Below are 14,116 nucleotides of genomic sequence, written 5' to 3'. Positions count from 1 at the left end.
ACAGAGAACGTGAGGCGCGTACGTGTGCACATACGGCGTGTGTCTGTCCCGGCGCTGTCTGCCATGCTCATTCTTGCGATCTTCAATTAATGAAACTCGGGTGCAGTCGCGTCGCATGTCAAATAAATATGTCTCCTACCGCCCCCGCCTCTCTTTCCCGCGGTACAGCCGCTCCCACCGGCAGACTACTTACCCTCTTCACCCTCTTCCTTCTCAACTCTCCCGCGTTGTCGCGTCGTTTCTCGTCGCCCTTCTTCGTGAATCTTCCTCGTACCACCGTACGACCGGTGTCGCCCTCCGCGCACACTTTAACCCTTTCGCGTGCTGCTCCTCCCTCTGCCCGTTTCCCCATCCCTTTCGACTTCAGGACGGTTTGATCCGGAACAAAATCATCGTTCTATTCGCGCGTATATGCTTCTGACAGCTCTCAGCTTGCCCTCCGCTTCACTCGGCGCAACGATAGGACTCGTGGCTTCGCTTGGTTGTGGCGTCAACTTCGATCCTAAATTTTGAATGTATAATCATTAGAATTCAGCGTTTTAGCTTAGAGATATCAGACACGTTAAATACATATATGAGGTATTACGTTAGGTGGTCCCTTTAATTTTTCAATTATCTTAATTATTACTGCCTATTTCCGTTTTATCTCAATTATTTTCTTATTTAAAATTGATATTTTAAATCTTCTTGATGTAGTAAAATTTCTTATTAACTCTTATTCTTAAATTAAAAATACCACATTATATACATCTTACAATTTTTTAAAATAAATATATAAAATCGTGAAATCTTCAGAATTAGTTTGAAAAGACAGAAAAGCAAGGAGAAAAAAAAAAGGGAGCAAAGACGTAAAACCGGAGAAAAGAAAATCAAACATAGACGCGGTTTCGTACACGGGTCGTCGACACGGTCGTATAATGTCGCTGGTGGCTGACGATGTACCTCGCTCGACCGGTCAGAGCGGGGGTGAAAGGGGAGAAAAGGATGATAAAGAGGGAAAGGCGAGCGAGGAAGGGAGAAAGAAAGCGGAGATCTCTTTATTCTTATTAGCCCCAACAGTGATTCCTGCAAAATTAAAATTGCCTAAGGAGGTATCATTTGCCCCCCTTCTCCCTCCCCCCGTCAAGCCACCCACTCGCCCTGTCCCACCCCAACCCATCTTTTTCGTATCTCTCGCGCACTCCACTTTGGTTCGGCGTCCTCCTCACGCAAGGCACTTCTTTGCCTCCTGCCAACCAACCAGCCAAGAGCTTCTCTGATGTTGCTCCTACAGATAAGTGGTCGGCTCTTGGGTTGCCTGCCTGCGGGCACTATTGGTCGATGCGTTTTTCCGTCCTTCTTCCATCTTTCTTCCGTCATTTTTTTTTATCCCTTTTTTTTTCCCCATTCCATCTTTCGTTCTACACCTCTTTCCATCGTCTCTCCGATGCCCTATCTTCCCTCCGCCCCGCCATGCCCATATTTACATTTTATTTTACGTCACGCTCCTTTATTATCTTTCTCATTTCCCGAGGATACCCATTCGTTCGTGACAATTGTCGGAAATGGGGAGGAAGTGGACGAGTCGATAACGAACGCTTCTCCGCGGCTCGTTCTAATTTGGATTTAAGGCGGCACATCAGAATTCTATATTTATCGTATTTAATTAATTCATCTCGTTCTTGAAAACGATTATAACGCAAGGTATTTCGCTGTTTCTTGAAATAATCTTCGCGGTTAGGGTCATTATTTTATTGATAGGCGGAACGCGACTTATCAATATTAATAAATACTTATCGCATTACATAAATATATGTGTAGCGTTGAAGAAGCGTCATAATATAAAAGCGTAATGAAACGGTGGATGGAAAATATGCAATTGTTGATTCACAAATTAAAAAGTTTATTATCTTCTTTTTCACGTAACCGGAATAAATTTTATGTAATGTGTTCATGCGAGCAATGGAAAATCAGAAATTGGCGTACAAATGTGATATGTTTAATATGCGACGCGCGGCTATTTTCATTTCCGTTCTCGTATTTACTCAAAGCGCAATCGTCTTTTCGCGCTTATGGACGCGCCGATACGTAAACAGGAGCGGCCCCGTTGGAACTTTATAATTAATATGCGCACGGCCGGACGGCTTTTGAATAATTCCACGGTGGCGTCTCGACTTGCCGCGATGAACTTTATCGACATTAATTAAAAACGTGGCGGCGCACTCGCCGTGTAGTTTGCGTCCCCGCGCTTATCGCCACGACCGGGCGTTCGGAGCAAACATTGTGAAAAAGCGGAAGACCATTGCATATCCGTTATCAATCTCTCTCTCCTCCCCATCTCGCTTCCCCCTTTTCAACCCCCATTGCCGTTCTTTCGTTAGTATTCGACCTCTCCACCCTTTCGCCGCCGTCCCTTTCACGCCTCGAACCCTTTTCGCAACCGCGAGTCTTTCTTACGAAAGGAACATTGAGAAAATATTGTAGAGAATATCGTAGGACAATTTTAGAAACGTCTATTTTATTGTGTATATCGGATATTTTTGAGAAGATTTAATAAAACGATTCGAGGTACGCGAATTTAGAGAAAAATAGAGTCTTGAACGATAAGACGTGACCGAACGTTGTACATGAAAACAAGAAATATAAAGAGTTCTATATTAAAGTGAACGATTTGTAATTTTCGCTTTAGAAGAATCATTTATCTCACATTTACACAAAATTATAATATAGATAAAGATTTCTCACATTGAGAAATAATGATTGTACAACTCTAAGGCATAAAGATACACTACTTAGCATGACAGAAACAAATGAGAATGATGCAGAGGCTCCGGTATTAAAATGAAATAACTCTTGCAACCGCGGAAGTCATTAAGCACGCGTAATATCTCATAGAACAGCCGTAGGGAAAAATTCCAGATTGTAAACATCGATTTAAATTAATTTTGCATATTAAACATACATGTCATCATCGAAGAGAAATTTTTGTGCTCTATCTCTCTTATTATGTCATCTCCTAGAAACAACTGTCACGATGAAAAAAACTTCATATAGCGAAATTAATATAAATATTTAAAAATAAAAAAAATCTGGAATTAACTTTCGAACTGTGGATAAGCTAAATTGTTAACGGTTCCTTATCTTGAGCCTTTCGTTTTACGTCGACATCCAAATTTAATCCTCGATTAATTGCCGTTGCTCGCGTAATCAGCCATTACAAGCCGACCGCCGAATAATGTGCACCGAACGGCCGAAAGCAATGTGCGAAATAATCTTTCGCCGGTGTGCCAACGGTCAAATTCCATTCCCGTTAACGAAGGATTAATTATCGGTACGTAATACGGTTCATCTAAGCCGGCCCCGAGGTTTACGCCCGCGGTTTGAAATCACGGCGTTTACAAAGTGTCGACGATAAACCTCTTGCGGACAAGGTGGTGGGACACGAACGCCGAGAAACAGCAGTCGAGGGTTGCTCAGAGGAAGAGATGAGAGAATGAGAGAGGAATGGATCGGTCGATTAAGCGCGAGACCGCTGAAATTCCGTATCAATTCGTCTATCGGTCGAGCGTAGTGATTTCTGAAGGGTGAGACCGGCACATTCCGCGGCGTCCCGTGCGTTTGATAACGAACACCCTCTCGTGGGATGTCTTCTCGGAGTCGAATTAAGGTCCCGTTTCATTTAACCAGCGGCTGACATCGTATACCAAATTAAGAAATCTTTCTTTAACTCCCTTAAAATCCTTTACTTGCTTAAATTTCTATTTTACTTTTTCGTAATATTATTTTATTAAAATACGAGATCCCAGGCCGGGATCTTATAATAATTAAATTAAGTAGAAATTTAAGTAAGTAAAGTGCTTTGAAAACCAGCATTGCTCGATTATCGAGAATAACTTGTAACGCATACTGCCTGCCGTTGCACTTGATACAATTAAGTATGCTAATGGTAATTGCTGTTATAATCAGCGACATCAATCGGGTGCGTATATGTAGAAGGCCTTCATTGAATAATTACACGTCGCTGCGGCGCTCGGTGCGCTGAAGATGAGACGAGTCGATATACCACGGAAACGTTAAGAGGGCCTACGTGTACGTGCATGTTTTATAAGTGAAACAATGACGGGTGCTACTATAGCAAAATTAAAAAAAAAAAAAAGAATGCAATGCACAACAAACCGAAAATAGTCATTTTAACGAAAATTAAATTCTTCTGCATTCCCATTTTTTTATCTTTAATGTAGAAATTTTGTGGCCAGCCGATTTTTGTCGCTTTTCCGCGATACCGATTGATACTTTCGTTTAGGTTACATTGTGTCCCAAAAAAAAGATGGGAAAGAGTGCAATAGACTGCACGAACCGCCGGAGGTTTTTCTAATGCGTCCTTCGGCAGCAGAGCATTGAAGGGATCCGTCCTGAGAAACTCAATGCATGAGCGCACATTAGTGCGTACGCTGCACTCTTAATGCATTTAATTGTTGCCTCGGTGCGTAGTTAGCGGCTGGTTAACCATACTGATTACGCCCGATACATTTCTTATGTCGACGTTAGCGACCGGTAACGTGCTCGGGAAAAGCGTTCGTGTGTGTCGTCTGGAAAAACCCCGAGGGCTATGCACCTCTATGTTCGAATAAAACGCGCTTCCTTTCCGTGCCTACGGTCTTGATAGATGTTTGTCGGCAGGTTTAATTTATACAGACAATTTGCAGATTGTAACGCAATCGCGTGTGCGTGCGCGCGCTGCGAGGGACGATTGAGAAAAATAATAAAATCCACGGAGAAACGAGCTTATGTATGTTTAATGCCGCTATCAGTCTCGATAATTGTGATCTAGTTAAACATTCGGAATATCTCGCGCGAGACGTTTGTTAAAAACTGCTTTAAAAGTTGCATGCACGCCGGTGTTACACGTATTTTCAACTATTTTACGTGGCTAGCGCGGCCGGGCTTAATTGAAATCGCATTAACGTGCAAATGGATTCGCAATTGATAGGCACTGTTTAAATGCCAAACGAGTCTAGTTAATACCGCCGAATTACGAATCGAGCATCCGACGTTAACGCGGCACCGTCGACAAGTTTCGAAACACATCGCGGAGATTTATGCATTTCAAAACACCGATAACCGCAATTATTTTAATCAATTCAATCCTATCTGATAGATTTATACGCGCATGAATATGCATGCGTATTTGTTAAAGTAAAGCATGCTCCAGCGTGCTCTCTTTGTTATATTTATCGTCGTAGGCATCGTTCTCGGGTAGGTTCACTATCCTCGGCAAGTAAAAAACACATTGGTGCGCAACACGTGCGCACGTTTGTAACAGCGTATGCACGTCTGAATTATACCGCGAGTGAAATTTGGCAAGGAAGTAAGCGGCATGTTTCGACACCACGATGTGGAACAACGCTCTCTTAAGAGTGACTACATACCGTTTCCCGGATCGGTGATAAGCAACACGGACGCATGCATACACGTGCGGACACGATGACGTTAAAGTAAAGAACGAATCCTCCCCGATGCCGCGGCCGACCCGTTTCGTTAATTCGTAAGTTACAAGCCGAGCATTACGGTTCGACTTCCTTTTTCGTACGCCGCCGGGGAATCGGCATTTTTCTTACTTTAAAGGCGAAGCCGGCGACGTGGCATTAAAATACAATGGCTGACATAGTGTGAGCTCACCCGGCTCGTAAATAACTCTAATCGGGATCGCTAATTACAGATCACAGTCCGCGCACACGTCTACACGCTACCGTTCCTATTCTTGATACGCTGACAAGAGTTTCCAACGTGAAAATGGAAAAAAAGGAAGCGTAGTTTGTGGGTGAATTCCTATTTAAAAAACGAACTAAATTCGGGTAAAACGGTGAAATAATTTTATAGCAAAGCGAAAGTAAGAGAAACATTTTATGGCAAAGAAAGTTGTACTCGTATGGTATCAACTATGGAATTTAGTATCTTATCTTGCAAAGATTATTCGTAAGTAAAAGTTTCGATCGAGAGAAGTATCGTCTTAACGTGTCGTAAAAAATATTAAACGTCGATGTACGAACACCACGCGAAAAGGCGGAACTGGGATGGGACAGAAAGACGTTCAGATAACAGCGCGGTATACAGCGCAATATTCCAAGACAAATCAAAGTAGGCATCCACCGAATGCTCCCGGGTGCAAAATGCAGATAGAACAGAATAGACGGTGCGCGGCATTCGCTCGCGGGTTAATGAGAACGGTTTCAAGTCCCGTTATAGAAGCGACGACGTCTGCACAGAAACAGCCTATAGAGGGAAATCGTAGAAGTGTGCAGTGAATCATTGCAGACGTCAGTGCCAAAACAACTGCTATTTTTCGTTCTTTTTTTTTAAATACATTTTTTTTTTAATTTTTTTTAATTTTTAAATAATAAAAAAAAATATATACTCCGGTAATAGAAGGCGTCAAAGACCAAGCGTAATTGTAAGAAATTCGAATCGAGGGAAAAAGAATCGTGTCGATAATATAGAATATTTCACGATTATCTAATGGATGAGGGACACCCGGATGTGTCCACGACCTTACAATATTCATACCTCTGTGGCACTGTCGTGGTTGTCATTGGACATCAGTGGCAATCAACTGACACCAGCGAATGGCCGAAGCTATAAAGCCGTGTCGAATATATCTGAAAAAAAAAAAGAAAAAAAAATGCGGGCATGTAACGGAACGCGAGGGAGAGCAGCTGGCTGTTCGAAATCGGCAGCGGGCGCTATCCATGAATTATTTGGTCACTCCATTAATAACGAACGATGGGAGCGTAGATGACCATCGACGCCCACGGCGGTGTCGACAGAATGAGGGGAAAAAAAATATAAAATAAAAAAGAACGAGCATCGTGCGGCTTTCGGCCTATACTTTGAACTGCATAATTGCATCAAATATTATAATTGGTTTCTCACTCGCGCGCTCGGTTATGTATTCAATTAACATTTAACCTGAAAATTTTACGTAATTTCGTAATAATTACAACTCGCAAAATCAGCGGTATACCGGGAGAAAAGAGGAATGTAGAGCAGCAACGTTCGCTACGTCTTGCCGTCCATTCGATTGTTTCCGTGCTCCGTCGTGCGTAAAAACCGCAGGTGTCGATACGCTTCTCCGAAGAAACGAATGGGTTAAAATCGTCCCTATATGGGGCACGCACGATCGTAGGGAAGGAGGATAGGGGCGGACGGAGGGCTTAACGTGGCCGGAAGTGGCATTATACGCGCGAGCAAGGATACTCGTCTAATTGTCGGAGAGAGATAATTCCGCGCGATTTGCATACGTTTCCTTGTCCGTTAGGCAGAGGTGCGTCAGCCGGGCAATTAGCGATTACTGATTAAGTCAAACGGCCGGGCCGGCTCGGTCAAGAGCCCGGCGAGGGAGCGAGGGGGGCAAGAACCGGGGGAACAGTGGTAACGCGAAGGGTGCGAGGGAGGGAAGAGACTCAACGTAGCGGACGGGCGCGAGGGTGCTGATGGTGAGCGATTGATATCTGGTGGGAGGAGTGATGGGTGCCCCGTAAGCTCGGCTTTCTGGCTCGTCTACCAGGCTCGATCTATTCGAGGATTCTTATTGTATGCTAATTATCGTCGGGTTAATCAGCGCGCGCTCGCGCCTTCTCGCGCGGGACCGCGCTATCTTCCACCGCCGCGGATTTCCGGACGTGGATTGACGTAAGTGCGCGCCAAAGAGCCGAATTAATTGGCGGGCTGATGCCGAATCAGCGGCTCTCTCGTTATGCGTGAACTCGCGCCGGATGGACGATAGTGGTGTTCTCCCTCTTTTGAATTTCTATTGTTCCTTTCAACTTCGAGAATCGCGCGCGTATTAGCGACCGTTCTGAAACGAAATCGGTCTTGTTTCTATTAAAATAGTTTTAACAACATAAATTACGTTTTTCTTAAAAAAAATTATTGATTTACGTGCTATGTAATTATCATGTTAGTATTTCCATTGGGAATAACGTTAGGTTTCTTTTTTTACTTTTTGAAGAATCACTTCCTGAAACTCGGTTTCCGTAAACGCTCTCTTTGTGCAGTATACTCGTCGTACCAGTTTCGATGTCATTACAGCACGGGTAATCACCTTCTCCTTTCGGTTACGCACTAATAATCGTTGTTGCCGCGAGGGCGTAAAGTACCTGGCGCGAATTTCACTGTCTTTACTACCTGTACGCCTACGGTGAACTCCGGACGTGCGATGTCGTAAACGCGCGCCGAAGAGACCGCTCTCGAATTAATTGGCGGTCTGATGCAGGCGCGTCGATGGCGCCCGCACGATCGTGTCGGGCAGTTTACTCAGTTTGCGATAGGAGAAATCTGAGCCTCGCGGATTTTCGCCTTCCTTTTACGCCGCCGTCGATTTGCATACGCACGCACATCGCGGCGCAGGCAGGCTATTAAGCGTGAGAATTAGAAAACCGCCGCCGCTGAATATAAAGGGGATTAATTAACTCCGATGTGTTTTTTCGTCAATCTTCTTCCTTGTTGCGCGGGCCCGGCCGCATTAACTACCTATCACTGATACGATCTGCCTCGTGTAAGAACCGCGCGGTAATTACGCGCTATTTTCGTTAAGCGTGCAGTACAACTTAATCACTTTTCACGTGCAATGAATCGCTCTCGCAAATTTGTTTAACGCGGGAAATCGCTTTTGCGCCCGCTCAATTAATATCGGAGACTCATTTTTTATATTTTATCGGTCCAACATGCTAATTAAAATTGTTGAAATAAGAACTTGTTTATTTTATAAAACGAATTATTTGAACTCGTTACATATTCGATGTTCTCGCGCAACAGTTTCGTAAACGATAGGCGATCGGAAAGCCGCGGGTCGGAAAGACCCGTTGGTGGCACGCATCCTTTGCAGGAGCAAGAGGAGCGTCCAAGTCCGATCGACCCTGTCTCATGTCCGCGGTCATTATCGCTGTAATTATCATGTCGCATCCACGCCCGACGCCTTTCAGCTCCGAGGCATAGGCGAGATGGGGCGAGGCGAGACGAGCGCCGTCCTTTTCAGCGCGCGAAAAACCGTGCGCGGCCGTGTGTGTTACCTATCGCCGTGGATACCTCCACGGGCAAAGGGAAGGGGTCCGAGAGAACTCGCGTATCGTTTTATTTGCATTTTAGTATGCCGCTGTAAAAGTTTTAATTACGTCCATCATAAGAGTCGGCACGGTCCGTCCGTTTGTTCGTGTGCGAGCGCCCATGTGTGCTCACGCCGTCGTCCGCACCCCCCATCTCCCCCCGAGTTCCACCCCCGTGCACACCCTCAGGGGTCTCTTTTGCGACGAAAAGCGGGATACGTTAGGCGGATGGTAGGTTAGGTTTTACCCCTTTGTGCGATAAAAGGGGGTCGGGAAAGGTAGCGGCCGTGCCGCGCGTTACATTTAAGACTTTTACATTTAACCGGGGGAAACGCACTTTTTCAAAGTTATTTCCCGTCGCTTTGTACCCTCGTTCTTGTCCGTATCCTGCGTCCCTCGAAGCGTCAGATACTGCGGACCCGGTGATGCTGATACTAATACCGTTGGTACTGTATAACAGATTGTTATTACAATTAATTATTAATCTAACATTTTTTAATTTTTATAAAAAAAAAGAAATAAATTTACGTTACATCAAGCTAGACATATGATTGTGTTTTCTAAGAAGGAGTGATTTAAATTTTAATTGTACAAAAATTTGTTATACATTATATATTCGATATTCGAATCAAGGGACTAGGCAATTATACGGAATTAGACATTTTGTATAATAATCGCGAATGTGTTTTTAAATATCAAGCGCGCCGTTGTTTTTAGTGCGAGCGCCGAGACCGGCAAGTGTTTCGATTAAATTTTCCCGAGATATCCGTTACTGCACCGACTCTAAAACCAAACAGCAGGAACGTTAATGGTTTTCCGCTGTCGTTATGCGGTCGATCTTCAAGCGCAGAGCGACTGCCGTATTTTTCCATAATTAGCAGCCAGGAATTAACAATGGCCGGTCGTGCCCAGCCGCTCTGGGATCGCTCGTGCAGACACTGAGACTGTTCCAGAAAGATAAATAAATTATCACTTAAAAGAACTAACGAGTCGTTAGTTGCTCGGTTTCTTACTCTTCATGAATATGAATCGGCAACGCGTATAATGCTTTGACGGTCAAGTTTCGACATCTTCTTTCTTCCTTAATTATTGCCGTATTGTAATTACAATATTTTTCGTTTAATTAATCTTATTGAACACTTCTGCCTCGCGTGATAAAGCGCAATGAATCACGTATCAATATCGCTCGACATATAAATGAATTTTAGATCGGCACGCTTTTCAATTACATATGCATGTTAATATCAAACGTAATTAATTAGCTTCTCTTTGGGATAATTGGGAAATTAAAACGCCTTTTGCGGCTCGGTGGAACGCATCGAAATAAACCGGCGGTTCTAATTTGCAATACGAAACCGCGTAAGGAGAGATAATAAAACGTTTAAAAAAATATTTTTAATTGTCAGTCTTTCTCGGTGTATAATTCCGCGTAATCGTCCCTTTCTTTGATGCCATCGACCGAATCCAGTTCGAGCGGCGAAGTAACGCGAACGGTTGCATTTTATGGAAAAGTAGGTTTCCGGCGATCTGAAACCGCTATCGGGACGATCATTGGGCAACCTTCTTCGCACCGGGTCCCATTGAAAACCCCGCGCGGTTCCCACGTGCTGAAATATAACTCGCAATAAACCAAAGTGATAGTAGGTTAAGTCCTACGATGCTATCTGTCGGATAATTGCTCCGCGGACTACGGCGATGTCTGTGTACAGGAATCTGAAGCAATCCGTCGTCTGTCGTCGGGTGAGAATGAAGAACGGCGATTCACTCTTTCTCGCTTCGTTTGCTCTTCTGGAGGAAATATTAACTCTATAGAATATACTATTTCACCTAAATGAGTCGAGTAAATTTTTCAGACGACATTCCAAATAAAACTTACCGTTTAGTCGATTCTGTAATATATTTATTAACGATTTATAACGTATTTTATTTTATACGCGTGATATAATGGAAAAGGAAGTTTCGTTTGCTGTATTTTAACGTGAAAAGATTTATATAATTATTATTTTATGTTTATATGGATCGAGACTATTTTTTTTTTTTTTTTGTACTACCGTGTTGCGTTTCGATCAACCCTCCTTAAAGACGGAAAACGCATTTCTACGAGTATCTCGAGAGATATATGTCCGATCGTAGAGTAGGACGTGAGGGTAGATACGAGAAGAGAGGGGAAAAGGATTCCCATCGGTTTCGATAACGTATTGCCAGACGGCCTCGTATAATCAACAGATTAGCCGAAGAATAGATCAGAGGCGATGGGTAAAGGAGACTCGGTTAGCTAAAAGCCTCGACGTTGGCCATTAGCGGGGGGGAGTCTGATTCTGTTCTTGCCGACGTGTATGTGGCGTGTAAGAGGCGCGTGGAGGTGAGAAAATGCGATTATAAGTCACGAGGTGCGTCTGTCTGTCATCTCGGGCTCGACTTGGGAGGCGCGGAATTGATTGGATATGGGAAACCACGGCAACGGTCGAAGATGAAAGACAAAAAGCATGCGCTAGGGCTAACGAAGGAAATGTGCTTTTCTATAAGTCGTGGAGTACAGCTCGCGCTGAAGCAGACCTTCGCCTTGCAAGCGTCCATTACAAAATCCTCACATCGCGGAGATTAAATGACCGTAATATAAAATAGTAGTTGATCTAATTACGCTTCTTAATTAAATTTTATACGTATACCACGAGAGCTAAAGTAAGCATTATTTTTTTTTCTTAAATTACATTAAACGCTCTCGAATTCTTTCCGCGATATATTCGGAATTTTAGCCGGCGGGAAAAAGAGGGAGAGGAGAGAAATTTCAGTCGGGAATCTTTACGCGACGCCGCGTCATTCCGTGCCTCAAATGCGATTTCATAAAATCGCGACGTGCACGCAGCAGGCGCGATCGAGTAGTTCTGTACGTCCGAGTCGCGCGAAATAAACCGCTTCGTGCGCGGGAACGGGAGCGGAACCGTCGTTCGAACCGCCGGATACGGCGGCTACGATCTGAGAGGATTTGCACGACACGCTGGAGAGCGGACCGCTTCTCTCGTCGTTTCTCGCACGCAATCGAGACAAACGTACTTAAATGCACACACGGGCGCGGACGTGTGTGACGATTTAGCACGAGTGTACCGCGCACATGCATGCACGCACACCGGCGTCCGCGGAAATGGAAGACTCCGTGGTGCGTAGGTATCCGGGAGGGATCTCTCATCGAGAGATTAGCATTTCCGCTTTTCTCTCAACAATTCCTCGTTCCCGTACGGATTATCCGTTAATCCGCGCGGGCCAACGGCGGGAGGTGGAGTAATTCGGTAGAACGAATCTTCCTCCAGGTGCCTGTATCAAGTATTATTTCAGTATCGTTCCGCGCCCGAGACCCTTTCTCGCGCGAGATATGTACATATGTATGTGCGTGGAGCGGCATTCAGGGCGCGAGGTGGGCGGATTCTGAAGAGAATGATTATTCCAGCGGATCAAACTGAATCGTGAAAAGAGAGAGAGAAAGAGAGAGAGAGAGGTCAAAGGTCGAGAAATTTTGCGTCACGCCAGAACGGGATCTAACGCAAAAATAAATGTTCGACGGACGTCTAGTAATCCACGAGATTCGCGACCAATGCTTATAAATAGCCTTCGCGCTGAAGAATAATTTATTGCGTGGCGTAACCTCGCCTAACGTAACTCGATTTGCAGTCATTTTATACGTAGGTACTTCATTACGTTAATCAATCGCGTCGATGAATTTTAAATCGGTAGACAATGGTCGTACGTATCATATACATATGAATTTGTGGTTCGGAGATGTCGTAACTCGCAAAGGATAAAGCTTTTTCTCGCGATCATAATCAGACGTTAACATTTTTCACGCGGTTTATATGGTTTTCGATAACTCGCGGTACACCCTCGAAGTCTCCTCATGTATCCTCGCTTCTCTTTGAAAGACACGTCGACACCTTTTCTCTCTTCTTCCCTATCGCCGGCGGTCTCCCACCCAAATCAAAGCTACGTGGTAATAAGCACCCGCGGTGCCGTGGAAGCCGAGAGGGTGGTGGCGCGGGCCGGATGAGGTGGTTGCTGGCAAGGAAGAGACTTCCCGAGTGGTCATACGTGCTGGACCGAGTAGTCGGATAGAGGAGTGTGATGCATTATTGAGTGGACGACGGGGGTAGGGAACCGGGGAGAACCGGAGCGACGTATATAATCGCGCACACATCCTCATCCGTCTGCTAATGGACTCCATCCACCCGTTTTGAGCCCCGTACCTTCGCTCGCACACACTTCGCCGTCCGCTTCTCGCCCTCCCCCACCTTTTTCCCACCCACCCCCGGCGCCCGGGCGTTAGCGGACATCGTGATATTTTCGCTGCCTCAAGATTCATCCGGGGGTGTACGTACTGGCATTACAGATATACGTAGGTGCTGGCACGTACGCCGCTCGCACACATTGCTGCGCGTGCGAGAAAATGTGCAACCAGTAGCGTAACGAAATTCCGTTTTCCAAAGGTAGTGTTAAACACGATAAATCTTATTCGTTAATCAGATAAAACTAAATATTTAATCGAACAATCCTATTGGCTCGTCCCGCGTCGATTACGAAAAAGTTACCCCGTAATTACAGATCGAAATTACTACTTTATCGTCTTGACAGAAGTCGAGCTTTCGCGATACGTGGTACATTCGACATTTCTTATCACTTGACTGCAATTAACTGTGATAACACTCTTCATTCCTCCACCCGCGTCCCTATGCGATATCAATGCAGCTCCGAATCATGTCCGGTATAATTCGAAGGAGGACCGACAGGAAATCGCGGGCGGGATATTTCCCCGTGACGAATACGAAATAACATAATACACGCCGCAGTCATTTTACATTATAAGAATATCCGCGGACGGCGTTATTTACCATTACAGTTGTGACGGATAAACCGGTCGCGTTTCCGCGCCGGCTAATTATCTCACAGCGGAAACGAAAGGGGCTCTTGCGCCCTGGCGCAACCCCTTACTTCTACGCCACTATCCTCACATATAACCGCGGTGCGTCTCATACGTACGTACTTTCACG

General features: G+C 44.9%; 1 long non-coding RNA gene and 1 pseudogene across 2 annotated transcripts in view; one reads left to right on the top strand and one right to left on the bottom strand.

Annotated features, from left to right (window-relative positions):
* LOC139106361 (uncharacterized) overlaps positions 1 to 14,116 on the top strand; it is a 187,581-nt gene that overhangs the window by 30,498 nt on the left and 142,967 nt on the right. The gene's annotated exons all lie outside the window — the stretch shown is intronic.
* LOC139106654 (uncharacterized) lies at positions 9,856 to 13,356 on the bottom strand (annotated as a pseudogene).

The sequence above is a fragment of the Cardiocondyla obscurior genome, linkage group LG11 (genome assembly GCF_019399895.1).
Source record: "Cardiocondyla obscurior isolate alpha-2009 linkage group LG11, Cobs3.1, whole genome shotgun sequence".
In the NCBI taxonomy this organism is placed as follows: Eukaryota; Metazoa; Arthropoda; class Insecta; order Hymenoptera; family Formicidae; genus Cardiocondyla; species Cardiocondyla obscurior.
This window is presented reverse-complemented; position numbering and strand designations above follow the sequence as displayed.